The sequence below is a fragment of the Amblyraja radiata genome, chromosome 45, assembly GCF_010909765.2.
Source record: "Amblyraja radiata isolate CabotCenter1 chromosome 45, sAmbRad1.1.pri, whole genome shotgun sequence".
NCBI classification, from domain to species: domain Eukaryota; kingdom Metazoa; phylum Chordata; class Chondrichthyes; order Rajiformes; family Rajidae; genus Amblyraja; species Amblyraja radiata.
Window position 1 is genome coordinate 3413118 of NC_046000.1, and position 24071 is coordinate 3437188.

General features: G+C 43.4%; 1 long non-coding RNA gene across 1 annotated transcript in view; it reads right to left on the reverse strand.

Annotated features, from left to right (window-relative positions):
• The window catches only part of LOC116968609, a 21814-nt gene extending 3150 nt beyond the window's left edge, over nucleotides 1-18664 (reverse strand). Inside the window, exons 1-2 of the long non-coding RNA XR_004410484.1 lie at nucleotides 18654-18664; nucleotides 8536-8538 (exon numbers count right to left, since the gene is read on the reverse strand). This is a non-coding gene — a long non-coding RNA (uncharacterized LOC116968609). The remainder of the gene's footprint in view (nucleotides 1-8535; nucleotides 8539-18653) is intronic.
• Between the last annotated feature and the right edge of the window lie 5407 nt (nucleotides 18665-24071).

A 24071-nucleotide genomic window follows, 5' to 3' on the forward strand; every position in this document is an offset into this window, starting at 1 on the left:
GGGAGAATTAATCAATATCACACAATGGGAGTATGTTCAGCCGGTGAACCCGGGTAATGTGGAACGTGCGGGTTTTCAGCTAGGAAACGACAATGCCCACGTTCGAGGAGCGATGTTGAAGAGGCGTGAAACCTGTCTGACCGTGGATGCAAGGACCGACGTGATGGGTGGAGGCACAGTGACGCAAGTGACTTGGTCAACACGGGAGTGTCATGGGCCATCACAGAGGGGATCTGGGGATCTGGGTGCTGCTACGGATTTCCTAGATAATCTCAACGCTGCATGCGCACTGAAATTAGTTTGAGAGGAGATTTCACCAACTCCTTTAGCTGTTTCCTGAAATTAGTCTGGGGCACGGCGTAAAGGGCAGTGTTTGTGCAACAGATCAGGAGCTGCAGCATTGAGCCCAGTTCTCGTACAGAATCTGGTGGCCGCGGAATCGCAGCGAAGGAAATATACAGTCGCATCCTCATTGAATACACTGTAAACAGTACCCATAACAGGGTGAAATTCCCCGAGACCACGAGCAGTAAAATTAGGGATTTCCTGCGTTTCTCTATGTCCGGGTCTCTGGGACTCTCCCCACCGATGGGACCCCGGAGCCTCCCGCGGGCTCTCCTGGCGCCAAATAAATGTCTGATGATTAAAACGCTAAGCAGGACAACCAGCACCAATGAGATCAGAGGGTTCAGAAAATAATGAAGAAACTCGATTGATGCCCAGAACACTGACCTAAGGACACCTGGCGCTTCCACACAAAACCAAGGGGCATTAAAAATATTATATTTCGCTGTGAGCATGAAATACCAACATATGTCCTTTAAACAGCTCAGCACGACTACTGTCCCCACAACCACGGCAGCTGTTCTCGCGGTACAGTATTTACTTTTCAGCTTGTGACAACAAATAGCGACAAACCGATCAAACGTGAACGTGACCGTGAACCAGACAGAACAGTCGGTGGTCGCATAAAGCAGGACAGCGTGGATATTACACACGGGGAGGTTCCACAAGAAAACAATGCGATGCTGAAATACAATTGGTAACTGCCTCAGTATCAGGTCAATGACAACGACCAGTAGATCCGCCGTCGCCATGGCGACCAGATAGACAGTGACTCCTTTCGAGAGACCGCACTTTTCACGGGACAGGTCCACGATTGTCAACACGTTCACTTGCGGGAATGGAATAAACAGGGATTTAAAATATAGAAACATAGAAATATAGAAAATAGGTGCAGGAGTAGGCCATTCGGCCCTTCGAGCCTGCACCGTCATTCAATATGATCATGGCTGATCATCCAACTCAATATAACCATATAACCATATAACAATTACAGCACGGAAACAGGCCATCTCGACCCCTCTAGTCCGTGCCGAACACATAATCTCCCCTAGTCCCATATACCTGCGCTCAGACCATAACCCTCCATTCCTTTCCCATCCATATAACTATCCAATTTATTTTTAAATGATAAAAACGAACCTGCCTCCACCACCTTCACTGGAAGCTCATTCCACACAGCTACCACTCTCTGAGTAAAGAAGTTCCCCCTCATGTTACCCCTAAACTTCAGTCCCTTAATTCTCAAGTCATGTCCCCTTGTTTGAATCTTCCCTACTCTCAGTGGGAAAAGCTTTTCCACGTCAACTCTGTCTATCCCTCTCATCATTTTAAAAACCTCTATCAAGTCCCCCCTTAACCTTCTGCGCTCCAAAGAATAAAGCCCTAACTTGTTCAACCTTTCTCTGTAACTTACTTGCTGAAACCCAGGCAACATTCTAGTAAATCTCCTCTGTACTCTCTCTATTTTGTTGACATCCTTCCTATAATTAGGCGACCAAAATTGTACACCATACTCCAGAATTGGCCTCACCAATGCCTTGTACAATTTTAACATTACATCCCAACTTCTATACTCATATACTGTACCTGCCTTCTCTCCATACCTCCTGATACATTTAGCCACAAGGGCTACATCTAACTCCCTCTTAAATATAGCCAATGCACTGGCCTGAACTACCTTCTGTGGCCGAGAATTCCAGAGATTCACCACTGTGTGAAAAATGTTTTTCTCATCTCGGGCCTAAAAGATTTCCCCCCTTATCCTTAAACTGTGACCCATTGTTCTGGACTTCCCAAACATCGGGAACAATCTTCCTGCATCTAGCCTGTTCAACCTCTTAAGAATGTTGTAAGTTTCTATAAGGTCCCCCCTCAATCTTCTAAATTCTAGCGAGTACAAACCGAGTCTATCCTATCTTTCTTCATATGAAAGTCCTGACATCCCAGGAATCAGTCTGGTGAACGTTCTCGGCACTCCCTCTATGGCAATAATATAATATATGGCAAGATTTAAATGGTGTTTCTGTATTGAACAATAAAGACATTATCATTTCCTGGAAATACGTTGTAGTGAATGGTTTTGTTGCAATTAATCGCAGAAGTAATCGTAAAGAAACGTAATATTTTTCAAACATTAAAACAAGGGATGCAGCAAGCTAAATATTCCTGATGAACATACGTTTTGCAAGGTCAGGATTAAAAGAGACCCGATGGATGCCTCAAAGACACGTTGCATAAGCAAAGGTACAACATGTGTCACATAAATTGATCCTGAAATTAAGTTTAGATTCCTGCTGCTAATAATTTTCTACTCCGCTATATTTGTACGTGGGCCAACAGTCAATTATGCTGGCAAGCAAGCAGATTCCTCAGGATTTGATTAGTTCACTGACGGACATACATTTTATCATTTCGCTACTTACTTTCCTGTTTTCACATTCCTTCAAATTGCAAAATGTCGCGCAATCACCCATGAGAATTAAAACACATACTTCGCATTCATTCACAGAATGTTTTCAAGGAATGAGTTGAAAGCTTTGAAAAAGTAAGAACTTGAACCGTACACTGGGAACATTGAGGTCGATGACCAAGTGGCGCAGGGAGGACTAACGGAAAAAAGTAGATCGGCACGGACTTGTAGGGCCGAGATGGCCTGTTTCCGTGCTGTAATTGTTATATGGTTATAAAATAAACAAAGTTCATGGCCATGCAAAACTTGAGATAAGATTGTAAATGCGGCATATTTTACAGCATTAGCAATGGTGAGACTATGAATGATTATGCGGAATGTTTGAATCTGACAGGACATGGCTGCAGAATAACAGAATAATTCATGCGATCTCAAGGGTTAGAAATTGGAAAACATTGAGGAGACAGTAATTTATTTATTTAGCGAATGCAAAGTCCTTTAGCCAAGCAGTTGCTTCTTGATCTGCTGTATGAAGGGTGACAAGTCCTCCTTTGAGTCTTTGTTGAGGGCATGCTTCAATGATGTGTTGCATTGTTTGCTGCTCTCCACAAGCACACCGTGGGGTTGGGCTGCTGCCCCATTTGTGAAGGCTGGTCAAGCAGGGGCCATGTCCAGTCCTGAATAGCAAAGAAGATCAAAGCCATTGATGGTGTAACGGCCCGCTTCCTCTGTGCCCAACGTGAGTCTCTTGGAGACAGATGACGTCAATGGAGTGTTGGTGGGCGAGGACTTCGATGAGGCGTCGCTTGGCTGCAGAGAGGCCTTCAACATTCAGTTGTAGTATTCGGAGAGCAGGTCCAACTGCCAGGTGCTCTTGAGGCTGGTCGTTGTTGCTGCTTTCGGCTTTGGGATAATGACTAGGATTCTTTGACTTGGCTCTCAGGCGTCGTCTTGTAGAATTTAGTCTGCTGGGAGGATCATTGGCTTCCCCAGGCGAGCCAGGGACAGTAATGAACCTGCGATATAAAATTCGTCTGGGACCAAGCATTATTCTGTATCCCGTGTGCTAAACAGCACTGAGAAGAGAATGCCAGTGACTAATCTATTGGATTTTTTTGAGGAATTAAATATCAGGCCAGACAAAGGTATATTTGATATTTACTTGGATTTCAAAATACCTTTGATAAGGTTCCACACGTGAGGCTGCTAAAGGATGGGGATAATATTAGAGGGACTATGGCGGCATTGATAAAAGTTGGCTGATATGGTAGAAGGCAAAGAATTGGAATAAAGGGAGGTTTATCTTGATGGCTGCCAGTGACGAGCGGTGTTCCGCGGTGTGTTGATACTGCGGACGCTACTCTTCAATTGTTTCGTAATGACCATATTTTCTATGTTTCTATATTGCAGACGATCAGCCATGATCGCAATAAATGGCGGTGCTGGCTCGAATGGACGAATGGCCTCCTCCTGCACCTATTTTCAATGTTTCTATGTTTCTATGATTTGGATAAGGGAACGGAAGGTTTCATGGCCACGTTTGCGTATATCACAAAGCTAGGCGGAAGGGCCTGATTTGTTGGGAAAGCAGGAAGCATTGGGCGGGGTTGGAGAGTGGACAAATAATTGGCAGATGGAATACAGTGTAGCAAAGTGTGGATTCAGCAAACGGGGGTGCAATAGGACTTCGGAGAGCTGGTGCAGGATTTCCAAAGGGTTAATTTGCAAGTTGAATCGGTAGTCGGGAAGGCAAATGCAATATTTCGAGAAGGCTGGAGAAGAAAAAAGGTTGTAATCCTGAGGATCATAATGCCCTGCCATGACCGCATTTGGAGTAATATGAGCAGTTCTGGGTCCCGTATCTGAAAGTGGATGAGGGAGCAGAGGAGGTTTACAAGAAAGATCCAGCGGTTGATTGGGGCCTATATTCGCTGAGGTTTAGAGGGGTGAAGCTTGCAGAATAGTGAAAGTCCTGGAATGGAGCGAATGCGCGGAGCGTGTTTCAATTATTTGGAAAGTGTTGCACAAATGGAGATATAATAAAATAATGCACCTTTGGAAAGTAGATGAGGACAGACTTCTTTCGTCAGAGTGTAATGAATCTGTTTAATTTATTGCCACATATGGCTGTGGAGCCGATCGTTGGATATTTTTAAGGTGGAGATGGACAGATACACGAGTAGTACTGGTGTCAAGGGCTATAGAGAGAATGCAGGAACATGAGGTTGAGCGAAAAAGATAAACCAGACAAGATTGTATGGTGGAGTAAACTCGATAGGCTGAATGGCGTAATTCTGCTGCTATGACCTATGGAAGGGTTGAAGGAGGATGAGAACGGTTCACTGCTCTGGCCCTGCTGACGTGGAAACCATTACATTGTAATATTAAACATATGAACTTTTGGTTGGAAGAAATGGACCAGCAACCAGATTGGTCAAAGATGTAATAGGAAGACTGTTTACCTTTTGAAATTGGTTCGATTTTGCTCCCACAAAATTGTACAAAAAAGCCTATAGTCAAAACCCTATAATATACAGTGGTATATGTATTTGGAAACAATTAAAAACGACATAAAATTGGATAATTTATCATTCTTTCTTCCCATTGTAAATAAACCTCATTGGATAATTGGATAATTTCTCATAATGGAAAAATTATGGAATTAAACAGATGGGACATCTCTATAGGAAAGGCCCCTTTCTCTCATTTCAGGAGTTACAACAGGCTTATGGTCTTCACTCAAATGACTTTTTCAGATATTTAGAACTTAGAGATAATTTCAATCAAATACACAAGACTATAGAACTGGAGATCCAGAAACTCTTGATGAATGTTTGAATAAACATCCTAATACAGATAAATTACTATCTCATATTTATAATATCCTATTAGATAGTGAGGCACCACCGACGGAATTATATAGGCAAACATGGGGAAATGAACTAGGCCAACTAATAATGAAAGATATTTTGGGACGAAAGCTCACAACATATACATCAATGCTCGTTAAATGCCAGATACTCTTTAATACAATTTAAAGTATTACATGCATTACATTTCTCTAAACCAAAACTAAATAGAATCTTCCCATATATCTCTCCAATTTGTGATAAATGTCAGCATTTAGAGGCTAATTTAACTCATAGAAACATAGAAACATAGAAACATAGAAAGTAGGTGCGAGAGTAGACCACCAGGTCCGTCGAGCCCGCACCGCCATTCGCTCATGGCTGAACACTAAACAGACACACTTACCCACAAACAGTAGACACAAGACACAGAACACAAGACACTACCCTCCCCTTTATACCGCTATCACCCCTCTCCACCCCAAGAACCTCGTGATCTCCTGGGGGAGGCAAAAAACCGGATAAAAACCCAGGTCCAATTCGGGAAAAAAATCCGGGAAATTCCTCTCCGACCCCAATCCAGGCGATCGACACTTGTCCAGGATATCACTCAGGTCTTACTATACTAACCATACCTAGGTCCATATCCCTGCCCTCTCCCCGTAGCCCCTTATCCCCTTGGCAGCTAAAAAACCATCTATTTTAGTCTTAAATATATTTAAAGTTTCTGCTTCCACTGCTCCCTGGGGCAGTGAATTCCATAAATTAACCACCCTCTGGGTGAAGAAGTTCTTCCTCATCTCAGTTTTAAAAGAGCCCCCCCTTATTCTGCAACTATGTCCCCTAGTTCTAGTTTCCCCGATCATTGGGAACATCCTCGGTGCATCCACCCGATCAAGGCCCCTCACGATCTTATATGTTTCAATGAGATCGCCTCTCATTCTTCTAAACTCCAAAGAGTAGAGTTCCAGCCTACTTAACCTTTCCTCATATGTCAATCCCCTCATTGCAGGAATTAATCTTGTAAACCTTCGCTGCACTGCCTCCAGGGCTAGTACATCCTTTCTTAAGTATGGACCCCAGAACTGTACACAGTATTCCAAATGTGGTCTCACTAATACTGTGTACAGCTGCAGCAAGACCTCCGTGTTTTTATACTCAATCCCCCTAGCAATAAAGGCCAAAACTCCATTGGCCTTCCTGATTGCTTGCTGCACCTGCATACTAACTTTTAGTGATTCATGTAATAATACCCCTAGATCCCTTTGCGTTGCATTACAACGCAGCTCCTCCTCATTTAGAAAATAACTTGCCCTATCATTTTTTTTCCCAAAGTGAATGACTTCACATTTATTAGTATTAAATTTCATCTGCCAAGTTGTTGCCCACTCACCTAGCTTATCTATATCCTTTTGCAGACTCTTCCTATCCTCCTCATCCCCTACTATTCCTCCCATTTTTGTATCGTCCGCAAATTTTGATATATTACACTTGGTTCCCTCCTCCAAATCATTTATATAAATTGTGAACAACTGGGGTCCCAGCACCGACCCTTGCGGAACCCCGCTAGTTACCGGTTGCCATCCCGAGTATGAACCATTTATCCCCACTCTCTGCTTCCTATTTGTTAGCCAATCCTCTACCCATGCTAATATATTACCCCCAATCCCATAATTTTTTTATTTTTAGCAATAGTCTCTTATGTGGCACCTTGTCAAAAGCCTTTTGGAAGTCCAAGTATACCACATCCACCGGTTCCCCTTTATCCACCCGGGTTGTTACTTCCTCAAAGAATTCGAGCAGATTCGTTAAACAGGACTTCCCCTTCACAAAACCATGCTGGTTCTGTCCGATGAAGTCATGTTTATCCAAGTGCCCCGTTAGTGTTTCTTTAATAATTGTCTCTAACATTTTACCCACCACCGATGTTAGACTAACCGGTCTATAGTTACCCGCCTTCTGTTTACTTCCTTTTTTAAATATAGGTGTTACATTGGCCATTTTCCAATCCACTGGGACCGTTCCTGCCTCCAGGGAGTTTTGGAAAATTATCACCAATGCATCCACAATCCCCACCGCTATCTCCCTCAAGACCCTTGGATGTAATCCATCAGGCCCAGGGGATTTATCCTCCTTCAGTCTCATTAATTTCCCTAATACCACCTCCTTGGTGATCTTAATAGTATTTAGCTCCTCCATTCCTACCGCCCCCTGTTTATCCAGCGTTGGAATATTTTTTGTGTCTTCTATGGTGAAGACTGATACAAAATACTCGTTTAATGCCTTTGCCATTTCCATGTTCCCCACCAACAACTCTCCAGTCTCTCCCTCCAATGGACCAACGTTCACCTTAGCCACCCTTTTTCTTTTTATATAGCTACAAAAACTCTTACTATTAGTTTTTATGTTGTTCGCTAAATTCCTTTCATAGTCTATTTTCCCCGTCTTAATTAATCTCTTAGTTATTTTTTGCTGACCTTTAAATGCTTCCCAATCCTCTACCCTCCCACTATCTCTGGCTACCTTATATGCCCTTGCCTTCAACCGAATACTATCCTTTATAGTTTTACTGAGCCATGGCTGACTGTTCTTACCCTTACCCCTTTTTTTCTTCATAGGAATACATTTTTCTTGAAGGTTATACAGTAGACCCTTAAACGTACACCACTGCTCATGTACCGTCTTATTCTTGAGTCTGCTATCCCAGTCAACTTTGATCAGCTCAGTCCTCATACCTTCATAATCCCCCTTATTTAGACTAAGCACCCTAGCCTGAGTTTCAACCTGCTCCCCTTCTATTTGAATATGGAATTCGACCATATTGTGGTCACTTGTTCCCAACGAGTCCCTAACTATGACATTTTTAATTAATCCTGCTTCATTACACAGGACCAGATCCAAGATTGCCTCCCCCCTTGTCGGTTCTGTGACATACTGTTCTAGGAACCCGTCTCTAATACATTCTATAAACTCTTCCTCTAGTCTACCCTGCCCAGTTTGGTTTGCCCAATTAATATGAAAATTGAAGTCCCCCATGATTACAGCAGTTCCCTTTTTACATGCGTCAACTATTTGCAGATTTATGTTCTGACTAACAGCGTCACAGCTATTTGGAGGTCTATAAATTACACCCACTAATGTTTTTTTCCCCTTGTTGTTCTCTATCTGTACCCAAGCTGTTTCGCTATCCTGATCCTTCAACGCAATATCCTTCCTCTCTATTGCCGTTATTCCCTCCCTTATTAAAAGGGCCACCCCTCCTTCCTTTCTTTCCTGTCTATCTTTCCTAATTGTCGAGTACCCCTCTATATTTAACTCCCAGTCCTGATCCCCTTGCAGCCATGTCTCCGTAATGGCCACGATATCATAACTATATATACTTAATTGCACCGTTAATTCATTTATCTTATTACGAATACTCCGTGCATTTAGATAAAGCACTTTCAGATGATTTTTACTACCCTTCCTTTCCGTTTTTGCCCCTTTTACATCTAGAGCTTTATCTTCACACATTCTGTCTCCTGTCACATTTTGACTTTCCGCTTCCCCACTGATACCCTGCTCTATTTCCTCTACCCCTGCCGTTATTACCCCCCTTAATACCTCCCCCCCGCTAATTAGTTTAAAGACCTCTCTACTGCCCTAGTTATATGATTTGCCAGGACCCCAGTCCCAGCACCGTTCAGGTGAAGTCCGTCCTTACAGAACAGATCCCCCCTGTCCCAGTACTGGTGCCAGTGGCCCAAGAAACCAAACCCATTATTCCCACACCGGTCTTTGAGCCACGCATTCAGCTTTTTAATTTTACGTACCCTCGCCGATTTGGCCCGTGGCTCAGGTAGCAATCCGGAGATCAGTACCCTCGAGGTTCTGCTTTTTAATTTATTCCCTAACTGCTCAAACTCCTTCAGCAGACCCTCCTTCCTCGTCCTTCCTATGTCATTGGTCCCCACATGGACCACGACCACTGGATCCTCCCCCTCCCTCTGCAAATTTCTCTCCAGCATCGCAGAGATATCCTTAACCCTAGCACCGGGTAGGCAACACAGCCTTCGGGACATGTTCTGCTGGCCGCAGAGAACCTTATCTACCCCCCGAATAATACTATCCCCTATCACTACGGCATTTCTTCTAACTCCCCCCTCTTGAATGGCCTCCTGATCCACGGTGCTGCAGCCAGGTTGCTCATCCCTCCCACAGCCCCTGATCCCGTCCTTACATTGAGTAAGAGCCTCGGTCATGCTCGTCAGGGACAAGGGCTGTGGCTCCTGCCGCATCTCCTCCTGGTTCCCCCTACCTGCCTCGCTTATGGCCACACCTTCCTTTCCTTGCTCACTGCCTACTGAATTAGTTAAACTGGTCGGTGTGACCATCCCCTGGCACAAAACATCCAGGTAATACTTCCCCTCCCTGATGTACCGCAGCGTATGAAGTTGGGTCTCCAGCTCATCAATGCGGAGCTGGAGTTCCTCTAGCCTCAAACACTTACTGCAGCTGTAGGGATCTTCTACATCAATGGTGTCGACAAATTCCCACATCTCACAGTATTGGCACATCTCCTGACCGCCCATCTTATATAAGTAATTAACTGGTCCTATTTAAGAATCCCCTACTGTATTGATACACCCCTTATTTATATAATCCTACCTCCTATAAATGGGAAAGTACTCACCCCAGCCGTAAATTACCTACTGGTTTGGCTGTCTAGTGGTAATTCCGTCCGCTCTTCCTGTCTGGTCCACTGCTCCCTTGCAGTGCGTGGCAAACCTCTTTGCCTCTGTTAGTCTCTGTTAGTCTCTCGAGCCGCGGCTCCGTCCGTCCTCCCTCGGCGACAGCACCTGTGGCACCGCGGTCGTGACGTCCCTTCCGTTCCTGCAGAGCCTTCCTGTCCTGGGCGGAGTCTGCAGCTAACTGTGTGCTCACGTCCGGTAGGTCAGCCTCACGTCTCTCCGGTAGGTCCACGTGGGAAAATCTAGGACCAGAGTAAAGGGGCCTCATACATTCGTAAACAGTATGAAAATCAAAAATTTCTGAACGGATATTTTTAGAATAATTATGAAGTTGTCAACACCCAATTGGATCCCGACCCAAAACTAATAATACTAAGAATATCAGAACAAAGCCTGACACTTACAACAAGGCTAAATATACTTTCTCGACTATAGTATATTAACTGGGAATGAATTAATATTAACATTTTGGAAAGGTCACAATTAAATGTGGATTGTGGAAATGTCGGAGACCTTACATTTGGAAAGAACTAGACTTGTCTTAACGGACAAACAAGAACTTTTTGTCAGAATATGGTCTCCATTTATTGACTATTTGAAGGGTTAGATTGGTTCAGCACGGGAACCTGACTGAAGCTCGAACTCAGGATTAGATGAAAAGTTATACTTTATAATTTACGAACCTATCTGCAATGTTGTATTATTAGTAAATTATTCCTTTCTTCTTAATCATGTTTTTTTTTCTTTCATATTCTCTATCTTTAAAAAAAAACTAGAAGCAGAGTCAATATCTAACTGATAATATTAGCAATGTATGACTGGTGCACATGAAATGTTTTATTATGATATGTACTTGGTTCTAATAAAAAAATATATTTTTAAATTGCTAGCAGAAGTAGTTCAGATTCGTACCTGTGGGATGCTGGAGAAGTTGTTATTTGAAGCCATTTAGAACGGAAACGAGGAAACAATTTTTCACACAGAGATTTGTGAGTGTGGAATTATCTTCCTCAGAGGGTGGTGGAGGCCGATTCTCTGGAAATTTTCAAGAGAGAGCTAGATAGGGCTCGAAAAGATAGCGGAATCGGGGATATGGGGAGAAGGCAAGAACGGGATATTGATTGTGGACGCTGCGCACACTCGTCGAGGCGGTGCGTACGGTCCGCGGCAGGCCGCGCGGAATTTTTGGACAGTGTGAGCTTTTCGGAGCCCCGCGCGATGTCGAGACCAGCTCCGCACGACTCCATACGGCTCCGGCGATCGAAGTGGGACCGGCCCCGCGTGGCCGTACGGCTCCAGCGACCACGTTAGGACGCGCTTGCCGCGTGCAGTCGCATGCTCGTGGGTCAGGCCCTTTAGTCACTGACTGAATATTGTGGACAAGAGGTAACACAAGTACCTGCGTCTTGGAATATTGCCCGATCCGTGCTCACTTCTGTCCTATGAACTAGTTATTTAATTAACATGTTTTCGCCCTCATTTCATATGTGGATTCTCACCACGTCTCCTCTATGTATCATCGCTCTGCTATCACTCTCCCTTCTTCCCACCAACCACAATGAAGCTTCACCTGGTCCTTACCTTTCACCCCACCAGCCAGGCATCCAACATATAATGGTCCATCAATTCCGCCAACTCCACTTTGATACTATTACCCGTCACAGCTTTCCATCTCCACCACTTCCCGCCTTCCGCAGAGACAGTTCCCTCCGCAACTCCCTGTTTCTCATACATTCCCACCCAAACTGGAGAGACTCGGCTTGTACGCGCTAGAATTTAGAAGATTGAGGGGGGATTTTATAGAAACTTACAAAATTCTTAAGAGGATGTACAGGCTAGATATAGGAAGATTGTTCGGGATGAAGGGTAAGTCCAGAACATGGGGTCACAGTTTAAGGATAAGGGGGAAATCTTTTAGGGCTGAGATGAGAAAAACATTTGCACAGAAAGTGGTGAATCTGTGGAATTGTCTGCCACATAAGGTAGTTGAGGCCAGTTCGTTGGCTATATTTAAGAAGGGGTGAGATGTGACCCTTGTGGCTAAAGGGATCAGGGGGTATAGAGAGAAGGCAGGTACAGGACACTGTTGGATGATCAGCCATCATCATATTGAATGGCGGTGCGGGTTCCAATGGCTGAATGGACTACTCCTGCACCTATTTACTATGTTTCTACATTTCTATATCAACACAATTCGAACCCCGCCATTCCCCCAGCATCAGAGTTCTCAACTCCCTGATCCTTTTCTCCCATTCTTTGCGAGAGTTCTTCTTCGGCCTTTATCCAAGGTTCTGCGCATCAACATCTGCTCACCTGTGCCTGATCCGGCACTTTTTTCAGCTCCCCCCCCCTCCCATCCACGCGATCAATCTGAGCAGGGTCCCGACAAGAAATATTCCATATTCTCATTGGATGGTCCGGAACCTGCTGAGTTGCTCCGAATGGTTGTATTTTCTTGGAAAATTAGCCCATCATGAGAAACAGATCGGATGGACGCACATAGTCTCTTAACTTGTTGGATTGGGAACCAGATGATATAGGGCTGTGAAGGCGCAAACATTTAATAGTAATCCGAGTGGTAACTGTTTCACCAAAGAATGGTGTTTGTGTGGAATGAGCTGTGGGACGCACACACCAGGACACCGCTTGAGTCCTTCAGCTGTTTCCTGAAATGAGTCTGGGTCACGGCGTAAAGGGCAGTGTTTGTGTAACAGCACAGGAGCTGCAGCATTGAGCCCAGTTCTCGTGCAGAATCTGGTGGCCGTGGAATCGCATCGAAGGACATATACAGTCGCATCCACATTGCCCATAACAGGATTAAATTCCCCGAGATCACGAGCAGTAAAATCAGGGATTTACTGCGTTTCTCCACTCCGGGTCTCTGGGACTCTCCCCACCGATGGGACCCCGGAGCCTCCCGCGGGCTCTGCTGGCGACAAATACATGTCTGATGGTTAAAACGTTAAGCAGGAAAACAAGCAGCAATGGGATCACAGGGGTCAGGAAATAATGAAGGAGCTCGTTTGATCCCCAGACCACTGACCAATAGACATCTGGCGCCTCGCGACAAAACCAAGGGACATCAACAAAATTATATTCCGTTGTGAGCATGACATACCAAAATATGTTGTTTAAACGGCCTAGCACGACTACTGTCCCCACAACCACGGCAGCTATTCTCGCGGTACAGTGTTTACTTTTCAGCTTCTGAAAACAAATAGCGACAAACCGATCAAAGGTGAACGTGACTGTGAACCAGACAGAACAGTCGGTGGTCGCATAAAGCGGGACAGCGTGGATATTACACACGGGGAGATTCCACAAGAAAACAATACGATGCTGAAATACAATTGGTAACTGCTTCAGTATCAGGTCAATGACAACGGCCAGTAGATCCGCCGTCGCCATGGCGACCAAATAGATAGTGACTCCTTTCGAGAGACCGCACTTTCCACGGGACAGGACTACGATTGTCACCACGATCACTGCCGGGAATGGAATAAACAGGGATTTAAAATATAGAAACATAGAAATATAGAAAATAGGTGCAGGAGTGGGCCATTCGGCCCTTCGAGCCTGCACCGCCATTCAATATGGTCATGGCTGATCATCCAACTCAGTATACGGTACCTGCCTTCTCTCCATACCCCATGATACATTTAGCCACAAGGGCTACATCTAACTCCCTCTTAAATATAGCCAGTGAACTGGCCTCAACTACCTTCTGTGGCAGAGAATTCCAGAGATTCACCACTCTCTGTGTGAAAAATGTTTTTCGCATCTTAGTCCTAAAAGACTTCCCCCTTTATCCTTAAACTGTGACCCCTTGTTCTGGTCTTCCCCAACATCGGGAACAATCTTCCTGCATTTAGCCTGTCCAACCACTTAAGAATTTTGTAAGTTTCTATAAGATCCCCCCTCAATCTTCTAAAATCTAGCGAGTACAAATCGAGTCTATCCAGTCTTTCTTCATATGAAGGTCCTGACATCCCAGGAATCAGTCTGGTGAACCTTCTCTGCACTCCCTCTATGGCAATAATATAATATATGGCAAGATATAAATGGTGTTTCTGTATTGAACAATAAAGACATTATCATTTCCTGGAAATACGTTGTAGTGAATGGTTTTGTTGCAATTAATCGCAGAAGTAATCGTAAAGAAACGTAATATGTTTCAAACATTAAAACAAGGGATGCAGCAAGCTAAATATTCCTGATGAATATACGTTTTGCAAGGTCAGAATTAAATGAGACCTGAGGGATGCCTCAACGACACGTTGCATAAGCAAAGGTACAACATGTGTCACATAAATTGATCCTGAAATTATGTTTAGATACCTGCTGCTAATAATTCTCTACTCCGCTATATTTGTACGTTGGCCAACAGCCAATTATGCTGGCAAGCAAGCAGAATCCTCAGGATTTGATTGGTTCACTGCCGGACATACATTTTACCATTTCGCCACTTACTTTCCTGATTTCACATTCCTTCAAATTGCAAAATGTCGCGCAATCACCCATGAGAATTAAAACAAATACTTCGCATTCATTCACAGAATATTTTCAAGGAAAGAGTTGAAAGCTTGGAAAAAGTAAGAGCTTGAACCGTACACTGGGAGCATTGAAGTCGATGACCAAGTGGCGCTGGGAGGAAAATAAACAAAGTTCTTGGCCATGCAAAACTTGAGATAGTATTGTAAATGCGGCATATTTTACAGCATTAGCAATGGTAAGACTTACGAATGATTATGCGGAATGTTTGAATCTGACAGGACATGGCTGCAGAATAACAGAATAATTCATGCAATCTCAAGGGTTAGAAATTGGAAAAAATTGAGGAAACAGTAATGAACCTGCGATATAAAATTCGTCTGGGACCAAGTATTATTCTGTATCCCGTGTGTTAAACAGCACTGAGAAGAGAATGCCAGTGACGAATCTATTGGATTTTTTTGAGGAATTAAATATCAGGCCAGACAAAGGAATATTTGATATTTACTTGGATTTCAAAATACCTTTGATAAGGTTCCACACGAGAAGCTGCTAAAGGATGGGGATAATATTAGAGGGACGATGGCGGCATGGATAAACGTTGGCTGATATGGTAGAAGGCAAATAATTGGAATAAAGGGAGGTTTATCTGGATGGCTGCCAGTGACCAGTGGTGTTCCGCAGTGTGTTGATACTGCGGACGCTACTCTTCCATTGTTTCGTAATGACCATATTTTCTATGTTTCTATATTGCAGACGATCAGCCATGATCGCAATGATTGGCGGTGCTGGCTCGAATGGACGAATGGCCACCTCCTGCACCTATTTTCAATGTTTCTATGTTTCTATGATTTGGATAAGGGAACGGAAGGTTTCATGGCCACGTTTGCGTATAACACAACGCTAGGCAGAAGGGCCTGAATTGTAGGGAAAGCAGGAAGTCTTGGGCGGGGTTGGAGAGTGGACAAATAATTGGCATATGGAATATAGTGTAGCAAAGTGTGGAGTGATGAATTTATGGTAGTAAGAATAAAGGCGTAGATTATTTTCGCAACGGTGAGGATTCAGCAAACGGGGGTGCAATAGGACTTCGGAGAGCTGGTGCAGGATTTCCAAAGGTTTAATTTGCAATTTGAATCGGTAGTCGGGAAGACAAATGCAATATTTCGAGAAGGCTGGAGAAGAAAAATCTTGTAATCCTGAGGGTCATAATGCCCTGCCATGACCGCATTTGGAGTAATATGAGCAGTTCTGTGTCCCGTATCTGAAAGTGGATGAGGGAGCAGAGGATGTTTTCAAGAAAGATCCAGCGGTGGATTGGGGCTTATATTCGCTGAGGTTTAGAGGGGTGAAGGGGGCCCTCAGTGAAGCTTGCAGAATAGTGAAAGTCCTGGAATGGAGCGAATGCGTGGAGCGTGTTTCAATTATTTGGAAAGTGTTGCACAAATGGAGATATAATAAAATAATGCACCTTTGGAAAGTAGATGAGGACAGACTTCTTTCGTCATAGTGTAATGAATCTGTTTAATTTATTGCCACAGATGGCTGTGGAGCCGATCGTTGGATATTTTAAGGTGGAGATGGACAGATACACGAGTAGTACTGGTGTCAATGGCTATAGAGAGAATGCAGGAACATGAGGTTGAGCGAAAAAGATAAACCAGACAAGATTGTATGATGGAGTAAACTCGATGGGCTGAATGGCGTAATTCTTCTGCTATGACCTATGGAAGCGTTGAAGGAGGTTGAGAACGGTTCACTGCTCTGGCCCTGCTGACGTGGAAACAATTAAATTGTAATATTAAAAATATGGTCTTTTGGTTCGAAGAAATGAACCAGCAACCAGACTGGTCAAAGACGGAAAAGGATGACTGTTTACATTTTGAAATTGGTTCGATTTTGCTCCCACGAAATTGTACAAAAAAGCCTATAGTGAAAACCCTATAATATACAGTGGTATATGTATTTGGAAACAATTAAAAACGACTTAAAATTGGATAATTTATCACTCTTTCTTCCCATTTTAAATAAACCTCATTGGATAATTGGATAATTTCTCATAATGGAAAAATTATGGAATTAAAAAGATGAAACATCTCTGTAGGAAAGGCACCTTTCTCTCATTTCAGGAGTTACAACAGGCTTATGGACTTCACTCGAATGACTTTTTCAGATATTTAGAACTTAGAGATTATGTTTAATCAAATACACGGCGTAAAGGGCAGTGTTTGTGTAACAGCACAGGAGCTGCAGCATTGAGCCTAGTTCTCGTGCAGAATCTGGTGGCCGTGGAATCGCATCGAAGGACATATACAGTCGCATCCACATTGCCCATAACAGGATTAAATTCCCCGAGATCACGAGCAGTAAAATCAGGGATTTACTGCGTTTCTCCATCTCCGGGTCTCTGGGACTCTCCCCACCGATGGGACCCCGGAGCCTCCCGCGGGCTCTGCTGGCGACAAATACATGTCTGATGGTTAAAACGTTAAGCAGGAAAACAAGCAGCAATGGGATCACAGGGGTCAGGAAATAATGAAGGAGCTCGTTTGATCCCCAGACCACTGACCAATAGACATCTGGCGCCTCGCGACAAAACCAAGGGACATCAACAAAATTATGTTCCGTTGTGAGCATGACATACCAAAATATGTTGTTTAAACGGCCTAGCACGACTACTGTCCCCACAACCACGGCAGCTATTCTCGCGGTACAGTGTTTACTTTTCGGCTTCTGAAAACAAATAGCGACAAACCGATCAAAGGTGAACGTGACTGTGAACCAGACAGAACAGTCGGTGGTCGCATAAAGCGGGACAGCGTGGATATTACACACGGGGAGATTCCACAAGAAAACAATACGATGCTGAAATACAATTGGTAACTGCTTCAGTATCAGGTCAATGACAACGGCCAGTAGATCCGCCGTCGCCATGGCGACCAAATAGATAGTGACTCCTTTCGAGAGACCGCACTTTCCACGGGACAGGACTACGATTGTCACCACGATCACTGCCGGGAATGGAATAAACAGGGATTTAAAATATAGAAACATAGAAATATAGAAAATAGGTGCAGGAGTGGGCCATTCGGCCCTTCGAGCCTGCACCGCCATTCAATATGGTCATGGCTGATCATCCAACTCAGTATACGGTACCTGCCTTCTCTCCATACCCCATGATACATTTAGCCACAAGGGCTACATCTAACTCCCTCTTAAATATAGCCAGTGAACTGGCCTCAACTACCTTCTGTGGCAGAGAATTCCAGAGATTCACCACTCTCTGTGTGAAAAATGTTTTTCGCATCTTAGTCCTAAAAGACTTCCCCCTTTATCCTTAAACTGTGACCCCTTGTTCTGGTCTTCCCCAACATCGGGAACAATCTTCCTGCATTTAGCCTGTCCAACCCCTTAAGAATTTTGTAAGTTTCTATAAGGTCCCCCCTCAATCTTCTAAAATCTAGCGAGTACAAATCGAGTCCAGTCTTTCTTCATATGAAGGTCCTGACATCCCAGGAATCAGTCTGGTGAACCTCTCTGCACTCCCTCTATGGCAATAATATAATATATGGCAAGATATAAATGGTGTTTCTGTATTGAACAATAAAGACATTATCATTTCCTGGAAATACGTTGTAGTGAATGGTTTTGTTGCAATTAATCGCAGAAGTAATCGTAAAGAAACGTAATATGTTTCAAACATTAAAACAAGGGATGCAGCAAGCTAAATATTCCTGATGAATATACGTTTTGCAAGGTCAGAATTAAATGAGACCTGAGGGATGCCTCAACGACACGTTGCATAAGCAAAGGTACAACATGTGTCACATAAATTGATCCTGAAATTATGTTTAGATACCTGCTGCTAATAATTTTCTACTCCGCTATATTTGTACGTTGGCCAACAGCCAATTATGCTGGCAAGCAAGCAGAATCCTCAGGATTTGATTTGTTCACTGCCGCACATACATTTTACCATTTCGCCACTTACTTTCCTGATTTCACATTCCTTCAAATTGCAAAATGTCGCGCAATCACCCATGAGAATTAAAACAAATACTTCGCATTCATTCACAGAATATTTTCAAGGAAAGAGTTGAAAGCTTGGAAAAAGTAAGAGCTTGAACCGTACACTGGGAGCATTGAAGTCGATGACCAAGTGGCGCTGGGAGGAAAATAAACAAAGTTCTTGGCCATGCAAAACTTGAGATAGTATTGTAAATGCGGCATATTTTACAGCATTAGCAATGGTAAGACTTACGAATGATTATGCGGAATGTTTGAATCTGACAGGACATGGCTGCAGAATAACAGAATAATTCATGCAATCTCAAGGGTTAGAAATTGGAAAAAATTGAGGAAACAGTAATGAACCTGCGATATAAAATTCGTCTGGGACCAAGTATTATTCTGTATCCCGTGTGTTAAACAGCACTGAGAAGAGAATGCCAGTGACGAATCTATTGGATTTTTTTGAGGAATTAAATATCAGGCCAGACAAAGGAATATTTGATATTTACTTGGATTTCAAAATACCTTTGATAAGGTTCCACACGAGAAGCTGCTAAAGGATGGGGATAATATTAGAGGGACGATGGCGGCATGGATAAACGTTGGCTGATATGGTAGAAGGCAAATAATTGGAATAAAGGGAGGTTTATCTGGATGGCTGCCAGTGACCAGTGGTGTTCCGCAGTGTGTTGATACTGCGGACGCTACTCTTCCATTGTTTCGTAATGACCATATTGTCAATGTTTCTATATTGCAGACGATCAGCCATGATCGCAATGATTGGCGGTGCTGGCTCGAATGGACGAATGGCCACCTCCTGCACCTATTTTCAATGTTTCTATGTTTCTATGGTTTCGATAAGGGAACGGAAGGTTTCATGGCCACGTTTGCGTATAACACAACGCTAGGCAGAAGGGCCTGAATTGTAGGGAAAGCAGGAAGTCTTGGGCGGGGTTGGAGAGTGGACAAATAATTGGCAGATGGAATATAGTGTAGCAAAGTGTGGAGTGATGAATTTATGGTAGTAAGAATAAAGGCGTAGATTATTTTCGCAACGGTGAGGATTCAGCAAACGGGGGTGCAATAGGACTTCGGAGAGCTGGTGCAGGATTTCCAAAGGTTTAATTTGCAATTTGAATCGGTAGTCGGGAAGACAAATGCAATATTTCGAGAAGGCTGGAGAAGAAAAATCTTGTAATCCTGAGGATCATAATGCCCTGCCATGACCGCATTTGGAGTAATATGAGCAGTTCTGTGTCCCGTATCTGAAAGTGGATGAGGGAGCAGAGGATGTTTTCAAGAAAGATCCAGCGGTGGATTGGGGCTTATATTCGCTGAGGTTTAGAGGGGTGAAGGGGGCCCTCAGTGAAGCTTGCAGAATAGTGAAAGTCCTGGAATGGAGCGAATGCGTGGAGCGTGTTTCAATTATTTGGAAAGTGTTGCACAAATGGAGATATAATAAAATAATGCACCTTTGGAAAGTAGATGAGGACAGACTTCTTTCGTCATAGTGTAATGAATCTGTTTAATTTATTGCCACAGATGGCTGTGGAGCCGATCGTTGGATATTTTTAAGGTGGAGATGGACAGATACACGAGTAGTACTGGTGTCAATGGCTATAGAGAGAATGCAGGAACATGAGGTTGAGCGAAAAAGATAAACCAGACAAGATTGTATGATGGAGTAAACTCGATGGGCTGAATGGCGTAATTCTTCTGCTATGACCTATGGAAGCGTTGAAGGAGGTTGAGAACGGTTCACTGCTCTGGCCCTGCTGACGTGGAAACAATTAAATTGTAATATTAAAAATATGGTCTTTTGGTTCGAAGAAATGAACCAGCAACCAGACTGGTCAAAGACGGAAAAGGAAGACTGTTTACATTTTGAAATTGGTTCGATTTTGCTCCCACGAAATCGTACAAAAAAGCCTATAGTGAAATCCCTATAATATACAGTGGTATATGTATTTGGAAACAATTAAAAACGACTTAAAATTGGATAATTTATCACTCTTTCTTCCCATTTTAAATAAACCTCATTGGATAATTGGATAATTTCTCATAATGGAAAAATTATGGAATTAAAAAGATGAAACATCTCTGTAGGAAAGGCACCTTTCTCTCATTTCAGGAGTTACAACAGGCTTATGGACTTCACTCAAATGACTTTTTCAGATATTTAGAACTTAGAGATTATGTTTAATCAAATACACAAGACTATAGAACTAATCCAGAAACTCTTGATGAATGTTTGAATAAACATCCTAATACAGATAAATTACTATCTCATATTTATAATATCCTATTAGATTGTGAGGCACCACCGACGGAATTATATAGGCAAACATGGGAAAAGGAACTAGGCCAACTAATAATGAAAGACATTTTGGGACGAAAGTTTATAATATATACATCAATGCTCGTTAAATGCCAGACACTATTTAATACAATTTAAAGTATTACATACATTACATTACTCTAAAACAAAACTAAATAGAATATTCCCACATATCTCTCCAATTTGTGATAAATGTCAGCATTTAGAGGCTAATTTAACTCATACATTCGTAAACTATATGAAAATCAAAAATTTCTGAACGGATATTTTTAGAATATTTTCTGAAGTTGTCAACACCCAATTGGATCCCGACCCAAAACTAATAATACTAAGAATATCAGAACAAACCCTAACACTTACAGCAGGCCAAAATAAACTTTCTCGACTATAGTATATTAACTGGGAATAAATTGATATTAACATTTTGGAAAGGTCCTATAATCCCCACAATTAAAATGTGGATTGTGGAAATATCGGAGACCTTACATTTGGAAAGAACTAGACTTGTCTTAACGGACAAACAAGAACTTTTTGTCAGAATATGGTCTCCATTTATTGACTATTTGAAAGGTTAGGTTGGTTCAGCACGGGAACCTGACTGAAGCTCGAACTCAGGATTAGATGAGAAGTTATACTTTATAATTTACGAACCTATCTCCAATGTTGTATTATTCGTAAATTATTCCTTTATTCTTAATCATGTATATTTTTCTTTCTTATTCTCTATCTATAAAAAAACTAGAAGCAGAGTCAATATATAACTGATAATATTAGCAATGTATGACTGGTACACATGAAATGTTTTATTATGATATGTACTTGGTTCTAATACAAATATATATTTTTAAATTGCTTGCAGAAGTAGTTCAGATTAGTACCTGTGGGATTGTGGAGAAGTTGTTATTTGAAGCCATTTAGAACGGAAACGAGGAAACAATTTTTCACACAGAGATTTGTGAGTGTGGAATTAGCTTCCTCAGAGGGTGGTGGAGGCCGATTCTCTGGAAATTTTCAAGAGAGAGCTAGATAGGGCTCTAAAAGATAGCGGAATCGGGGATATGGGGAGAAGGCAAGAACGGGCTATTGATTGTGGACGCTGCGCACACTCGTCGAGGCGGTTCGTACGGTCCGCGGCAGGCCGTTGCCGCGCGGAATTTTTGGACAGTGTGAGCTTTTCGGAGTCCCGCGCGATGTCGAGACCAGCTCCGCACGACTCCATACGGGTCCGGCGATCGAAGTGGGACCGGCCCCGCGAGGGCGTACGGCTCAAGCGACCACGTTAAGTCGCGCTTGCCGCATGAAGTCGCATGCTCGTGGGTCAGGCCCTTCAGTCACTGACTGAATATTGTGGACAAGAGGTAACACAAGTACCTGCGTCTTGGAATATTGTCCGATCCGTGCTCACTTCTGTCCTATGAACTAGTTATTTAATTAACATGTTTTCGCCCTCATATCATATGTGGATTCTCACCACGTCTATGTATCATCGCTCTGCTATCACTCTCACTTCTTCCCAACAACCACAATGAAGCTTCACCTGTCCCATATCTTTCACCCCACCAGCCAGGCATCCAACATATAATGGTCCATCAATTCCGCCAACTACACTTTGATACTATTACCCATCACAGCTTTCCATCTCCACCACTTCCCGCCTTCCGCGGAGACAGTTCCCTCCGCAACTCCCTGTTTCTCATACTTTCCCACACAAACTGGAGAGACACGGCTTGTACTCGCTAGAATTAGGAGATTGAGGGGGGAATTTATAGAAACTTACACAATTCTTAAGAGGTTGTACAGGCTAGATGTAGGAAGATTGTTCCCGATGAAGGGTAAGTCCAGAACAAGGGGTCACAGTTTAAGGATAAGGGGAAATCTTTTAGGGCTGAGATGAGAAAAATATTTGCACAGAGTGTGGTGAATATGTGGAATTTTCTGCCACAGAAGGTAGTTGAGGCCAGTTCATTGGCGATATTTAAGAAGGGGTGAGATGTGACCGTTGTGGCTAAAGGGATCAGGGGGTATAGAGAGAAGGCATGTACAGGACACTGTTGGATGATCAGCCATCATCATATTGAATGGCGGTGCGGGCTCGAAGGGCCGAATGGACTACTCCTGCACCTATTTTCTATGTTTCTACATTTCTATATCAAAACAATTCTAACCCCGCCATTCCCCTAGCATCAGAGTTCTCAAATCCCTGATCCTTTTCTCCCATGCTTTGCGAGAGTTCTTCTTCGGCCTTTATCCAAGCTTCTGCGCATCAACAACACCTGCTCACCTGTACCTGCTCCGGCACTTTTTTCAGCTTTCTCTCCCCTCCCATCCATGCGATCAATCTGAGGAGGGTCCCGAACAGAAACGTCAACGGTCCATATTCTCATTGGATGGCCCGGGACCTCCTGAGTTGCTCCGAATGGTTTTATTTTCTTGGAAAATTAGCCCATCGTGAGAAACAGATCAGATGGACGCACATAGTCCCTTAACTTGTTGGATCGGGAACCAGAGGCTATAGGGCTGTGAAGGCGCAAACATTTAATAGTAATCCGAGTGGTAACTGTTTCACCAAAGGGTGGTGTGAAATGAGCTGTGGGACGCATATACCAGGACACCGCTTGAGTCATGCTGTTTATCTGTCCCTTCTTGTAGCCTGATTCAGGAGAGAGAGAGCGAGAGCGAGAGATAAAGAGAGATAGTGAGAGGGAGAGGGAGATAGAGAGAGGGGCAGACATAGACAGAGCGAGAGAGTCAGTGACAGAGACAGAGCGAGAGAGAAAGACAGACAGAGAGAGTCATACATAGACAGAGACAGAGACAGAGAGAGACAGAGAGAGAGAGAGAGAGAGAGAGAGAGAGAGAGAGAGAGAGAGAGAGAGAGAGAGAGAGAGAGAAATGCC